The sequence below is a fragment of the Elephas maximus genome, chromosome 5 (genome assembly GCF_024166365.1).
Source record: "Elephas maximus indicus isolate mEleMax1 chromosome 5, mEleMax1 primary haplotype, whole genome shotgun sequence".
NCBI lineage: Eukaryota > Metazoa > Chordata > Mammalia > Proboscidea > Elephantidae > Elephas > Elephas maximus.
Genome location: NC_064823.1, coordinates 53,665,036 through 53,671,102, shown reverse-complemented (window position 1 = coordinate 53,671,102; position 6,067 = coordinate 53,665,036).

The following is a 6,067-nucleotide window of genomic DNA, read 5'->3' as shown; positions in this document are numbered from 1 at the left end:
CTCAGAAAGCTGGAAATAGAAATACCATATGATCAGACAATCCTACTCTTAGAAATATATCCTAGAGAAATAAAAGTTGTCACACTAATAGATATATGTACACCTGTGTTCATTGCAGCATTGTTCACAATAGCAAAAAGATGGAAACAACCTAGGTGCCCATCAACAGATGAATGGATAAATGAACTGTGGTACATACACACAATGGAGTATTACCCAATGCTTAAGAACAATGATGAATCTAATCTGTGAAGCATCACATAACATGGATGCATCTGGAGGACATTATGCCGAGTGAAATAACAAAAGGACAAATATTGCATGAGACCACTACTGTAAAAACTCATGAAAAGGTTTACATACAAAAAGAAACTATCTTTGATGGTTACGAGGCAGGGGGGTAGTGGGGATGGAAAAACACTGATAAGCGGTAACTTTGGTGAAGGGTAAGACAATGCACAATACTGGGGAAGCCAGCACAGCCTGCACAAGGCAGGGCCATGGTAGCTCCAAAGATACACCCAAACTCCCTAAGGGACTGAATTGCTGGGCTGAGGGCTGTGGGAACCATGGTCTCAGGGAACACCTAGCTCAACTGACATAACAGACTTTATAAAGAAAATGTTCTACAGTCTACTTTGGTGAGTAGCATCTACATCTTAAAAGCCTGTGAGCAGCCATCTAGGATACTCTGCTGGTCTCACCCCTTTGGGAGCAAGGAAGAATGAAGAAAACTAAAGACAGAAGGGAAAGATTAGTCCAAAGGACTAATAAACCACATCTACCAAGGCCTCCACCAGACTGAGTCCAGTACAACTAGATGGTGCCTGGCTACCACTACTGACTGCTCTGACAGGGATCACAGTAGAGGGTCCCTGACAGAGCTGGAGAAAAATGTAGAACAAAATTCTGACTCAAAAAGAAAGACCAGATTTGCTGGCCAGACAGAGACTGGAGAGACCCTGAGAGTATGGCCCCCAGACACCCTTTCAGCCCAGTAATGAGGCCACTCCTGAGGTTCACCCTTCAGCCAAAGAATGAACAGGCCCACGGAACAAAACAAGACTGAAGGGGTGCACCAGCCCTGGGGGCAGGGACTGGGAGGTAGGAAGGAACAGGAAAGCTGGTAATAGGGAGCCCAGGGTTGAGAAGGGAGAATGTTGACATGTCGTGGGATTGTTAGCCTATGTCATACAATAATGTGTGTACTAACCATTTGAAAAAATACTAGTTTGTCCTGTAAACCTTCATCTAAAGTTCAATTAAAAAAAAAAAAAAAGATGGAACGATCTCACTTGGTGGCAGGAATTAAGAGGAAGTTCCTGGAAGAGATGGTCAGGCCAAAACGTACACATCTGAGTATAAGGAATAAGCTGTAGGTAGAGGGGAGAAGTGGGGAGTGGGGAAAATGAGGGAATGTCCAGGGAACACTGAGAGGTCCTATTTTGCTTTCCCAGAGAAATTTTGATGGTAGAAGGGAGAGAGAAGGATAGAAAGGTAAGTTGAGATAATTTTTGAAGGATTTTGAATTCCATGGTGAGGAATTTGGACAAAATAGTGAAGGGAGTTATTTAAAGTTTTTGAGAAGGATATATCACAATCAGAAAGATTAATCCAGCAACAGTATTCAGGCGTTATTGGAGTAGAGAGAGACTGGAGGTGGGGAAAATCAGAAACTGTCATCAAAATAATTTCTAGTTAAAAGATAATGAGAGTCTGAATTGGAGTACTGGTAGTAGGAATTGAAACGAAAACGTAGAGATAGCGTGCACGTAGAATCTATAGGACTTGATGGCTGAATGGTTGTATAAAGAAACAGAGATTGAAGAATCAGAAAATTGGACTTCAACCATGGTGGATAAAAAATGGTGGCATCCCTCCATGAACTACTACTTCCTTTGCGATGAGACCAGAAGAAATGAATGGTGCCCAGCTACCATTACTGAACCTCTTGACCAGGGACTCAATAGGTGAATCTTGATCAAAAGGAGTAAAAATGTAGAATGGAACTTCAAATTCTTTTTGGAAACTAGGCTTACTGGATACACTGAGACTGGAAGAACCCTCGAATCTATTGCCTGGAAACAACTTTTAAACCTTAACCTGAACCTATCGCATGAAGTCATCTTTAAACTAAACAACAGCTTAGCCCAATAAATAATATTTGCCTTGAGCATTGTGCCCTTTTAAAGAATTACCTATATGAGATCAAAATGACAACAGTTAACTCTAAAGTGCAGATAAGAACTTTAAGGAGCAGAGAGTCTAAGTTAACAGTGGTAAAACGATATGGGCAGAGATAGAATGGTGATATGATGTGAAGTATGTAACCATTGTCAATGAACTATACATGTGAAAATTGCTGAATGGGTGTTATGTTTTGTTGTGTATATTTTTTAAAAAAAGCTTTATTTAAAAAAAGAAAATAGCCTAAATCAGACTCATTCTTCCATTGTTTTTAATTAATATTTTGACTTTCAGTAGTTATTTACATTGCCTTCAGTGATTATAATTCAGAAGTTAAAATTCACGTGTGCCCTGAAGTGGAAAATATTGAGAAGCATCAGTAGATACCATTCTGATATCAATAAGGTATATGTATATGTTTATGAAATTACTGTGTGTGATTCCATCTTCATCTTTCACAATTTTATGACTTCCTCTAACTATATATATTTTTTCTAACTATATTAGTTAACAGTTTTTTATGATTTTTAATTAACATTTCAATTTTTCCTTCAAGGTTGATTGTTGAAGAAACCATGAGCACTGACACCCTGACTACGAGAACAATGTATTTCACTCCCAGTGCCTGGGAAACCCTGAAAATTATGCACAACTTCTTCTCATAGGTTTTGGACTGGTGGCAAAAGTTAAGCTTTCAGCTGATAACAGAAAGTTTGTGGTTTGAACACACCCAGCTGCTCTGTGGGAAAAAGACCTGATGATCTGATCCCATAAAGATTACAGCCTAGAAGACCCTATGAGGCAGTTCTACTATGTCATATGGGTTCACTCTGAGTTGGAATCAACTCGATGGCCCCCAACAACAAGTTTGATTATGTCCACATAGCATGTGTTCTTTGAGTAGAATTGTGGGAAGAATGATCAATACAATTTAAATTGTTCTTTGTTTTATCTTTCTTCTTCATCTTGCATTTGATGCAACCCTATTGTATGTCAAAAATTAAGAAAAGTCACTTGCTGCCACATGATTTTGTCAAGTTGTGGGTAACTAAAGTCCTGAGAACAATGGCAGGTGAAAAGGTTCTAGAATTCAGACTACCACAAGGAATGTTATCATGTTGCTAAGCTATGTAGTGTATCTTAACAACCAGGGAGTCTCATGGGCTCCTTGGAGTAAGAGTGGGAGAAACTAGGAGGAGACAGTTATATTCTTTTAGAAGCATTAGCCTGTCTCCACCAATTAAAAATTCCCAGATCAGGTGAAAGATTAAAGGAAGTAAAGGAAAACTCAGTCTACACCCATTACAAGACTAGAAGGTGTCCACAAATTTTGGTTCCTGCCAACCGGATCACCTGCTTTTAAAACAGTCCTCAGGTATAATTTTAAATTAATTATTAAAATGATCTTCAAAATTTTAGGTGTGATTTAGTGAACGGACCTCAAATTCACCTTCTTTTCAAGACTGCGTGAAAGGAAAAAAAAAAAACTGTGTTTTAAGGAAATGGGGTATTATCTTTTAAAGCAAACCACCAATTTTTAAAGAGATCATACAAAGAAAATCAGCTAAGTTTATAGATAAAGGCACTTATTCTGTGGAAAATACTTAGCTTCAATTTAACAAATATGTATTGAGCATATACTATGTGATGGGCAGTATTCTAGGTGAAAACTGGGGTATATCATTGCCTGCTTGATTGTTACATCCTATTATTGAGAAAAGCAGAAAAATAACAAATAAATTTTTAAAATGTTGGGGAGTTAAGAAGGACAGCTTAAGAAGGGGAAGGAATAAAGAGTGAGAAAGGCTGGGATGATGGCAGGCACTACTTGAGAGTAGGAGGCTTTTTGGAGAAAATGTCATTTAGACAGAGAAATGAATGGAGGGAGGGAAGAATCCACAGGAAGATCTGAGTGGAGTGCATTCTAGGCTGGGGGATCCGCAAGTGCAAAATTATTCAGTCTTCATCACCCAAACAGTCATCTTTACATTCCTAGGAATTCATAGCATCTTTTAGCTATTCTTCATTAATTACATAAACCATTTTCTCTTTGTAAGGATGCATTTTACATATTTGCTATTTTAGACAAGTATGTAATATTTCATATAGATTTCCATGGTATTTTCCAAGTAAAAATCACTAGAATTAAGACTAGGTAGGTTAATTAAAAAAAAAAAAAAAACCTGTTGCCTTTGAGTTGATTCCAACTCATGGCAACCCCATGTGTTACAAAGAAGAACTGATCCACAGGGTTTTCTTGAATGTAATCTTTATGGAAGCAGATTGCCAGGCCTTCCTTCTACATTGCTGCTGGATGAGTCTGAACTGCCAAGCTTTAGATTAGCAGGCAAACACAAACCATTTGTACCACCCGGGGACCTTAGGTGGGCTGCTGATCTTTTTTTAAAGTCCCATATTTCGAGGCTTTTGTGTTATTTAGTTTAAATAAAATTCAGTGATTTACTAACATGTAGGTAGATTCAAGAGGTAACATAAAGGTAAACACTGCTTCCAGAAATTCTTAAAAAGTTTATAAACGGTGAATACTAATTTTCAGTCTTCCAGGAGGAATGGTTATTTTCACAAGAGGAAGAAGAATTCTCTGCTATCTTTGCTTGTTGACCTTTTGTACTAGAATTTAAAGAGTGTATCACCACCTTCAAACTAACCTAACAGAATTAATGTGATGCAGATGCACCTAATGGAATAACAGAATATTCCAGGTGGCATCTAAGTCAATTCCATCAGGTTACAGATGAGCAAATCAAAATCTAAGAAATGAAGCAATCCATCTCTGGTCATTTGCTGGTTAATGGCAAAGTTGGGACCCAAAATCCCATTTCTTACTCCAGTTTTTTGTCTTTTCCACTCTCCAAATTGCCTACTATACCCTCTTTTCCCAATACAGATAAAAAAATGAATTTATTGACTTAATTGTATAAAAAGATCCCACATAGAAAGAAGACTGAGTAAGTCTAAGTTTTGAGAGAGGTTGGAACTAACTCCCCATTGTGATATTCAGAAGACACAATGAGAAAATATACTTCTTATTGGTAGATAATAGTATTTCCTGAACTTAAAATATTTAAATATATTTTATTCAACCTAGGCTAGTATTAGAATTTGTGTATATCAACATGAAATTTCTGAAAACCTGATCTTTTATAGCAGCAGTTCTGGTAATTTATACACCATACACTCTGAATATACACCATGAGAATCTTGCATGCAGAATACTCTAAAAAGAGAGTGAACTAAAAAATCTCCCCAACAAAATCTTGACATCAATTTCTAAAATATGATATTTTGCCACTGCAAATTATTCTGACCAAACAAAAACAAACCTCCTCACCCCCCCAAAAAAAGTCCCGCCACAGTTGGAAATAAAAGGTGTATTTCAGTTTCCGTATAAGATAAGATGTATACAACAAATACCAGGAAAATATCTTTCTTAGATTTTGAAAGTAGTATATAATCTTTAGGAAAGTTTAAATAACTCTTTCCTATGTTCTTACTCCAGAACTTTTTTTTCTCATAACATTGTGAACTCCCGCATACGCATAAACATTATCTTTTATTCCCTAGGCCAATGACACTGTAGGTGTCTAATAAATATTTGTTCAGTGACTGAAGGAACATCGTTAAATATAACTGAATACTGCAAACAACAGAAGGCCAAATGTTCTCCAGCTTATAATCTTAGACATAATATCATTCTTTTACTATTGGATTTTTTTTTCTTTAGGTTTTGTCATCTCAGAAGATGATACAAATGTAAGATGCTGTTTTTTTTTGTTTGTTTTGTTTTAGGGTACACTATCAAAGATCCTTATTTAAAGTTTATTTAATATAAAGAACATTTGTGGATATTGTATTTTAA